Here is a 464-nt window from a genome sequence, read left to right as displayed (position 1 = left end):
GGGGGTGGGGGCAGCACAGGACTGTGGGGCTGCCATCCCCCGGGGAAGGGCCCCAGCCCTCCCTGCCCCAGGGACCCAGCACCCATATGTCCCTCCAGCTCCCTGAGGGGCCCTGGGGACGGTCTGGGGGGGCACCAGCCCTTCTAGGAGGAGGATTCCCCTCACCCTTCTCCAGGCCATGGGCAGCATTGCCCTCTAGCAAGGGAGGCCTGGAGGGGACATGCAGGGCAGGGAGGGAGGTGTGAGGTCCCAGCTCAGCACTGGGTGGGCATTGATACTTACTTTGGTGCCAGCAAGGGCTGCAAGGCCACCTCCTCCGCCTCGGGGACGCTGGCTGGAGAGGCTGTTTTTTGGCTGCTATAAGACACGGATTTTCCCAGGTGGGGGGCGGCAGGCGGGGCAGGGGAGCCCAGGGAACGCACCCGCAGCGCCTGGGGGGGGGCGGGGGTGCCGACGCGCGGGGG

The sequence above is a fragment of the Chaetura pelagica genome, unplaced genomic scaffold, assembly GCF_000747805.2.
Source record: "Chaetura pelagica isolate M959 unplaced genomic scaffold, ChaPel_1.0 scaffold35, whole genome shotgun sequence".
Classification (NCBI taxonomy): Eukaryota; Metazoa; Chordata; class Aves; order Apodiformes; family Apodidae; genus Chaetura; species Chaetura pelagica.
The sequence above is the reverse complement of the archived record's forward strand: the minus strand, read 5'-3'. Positions refer to the sequence as shown.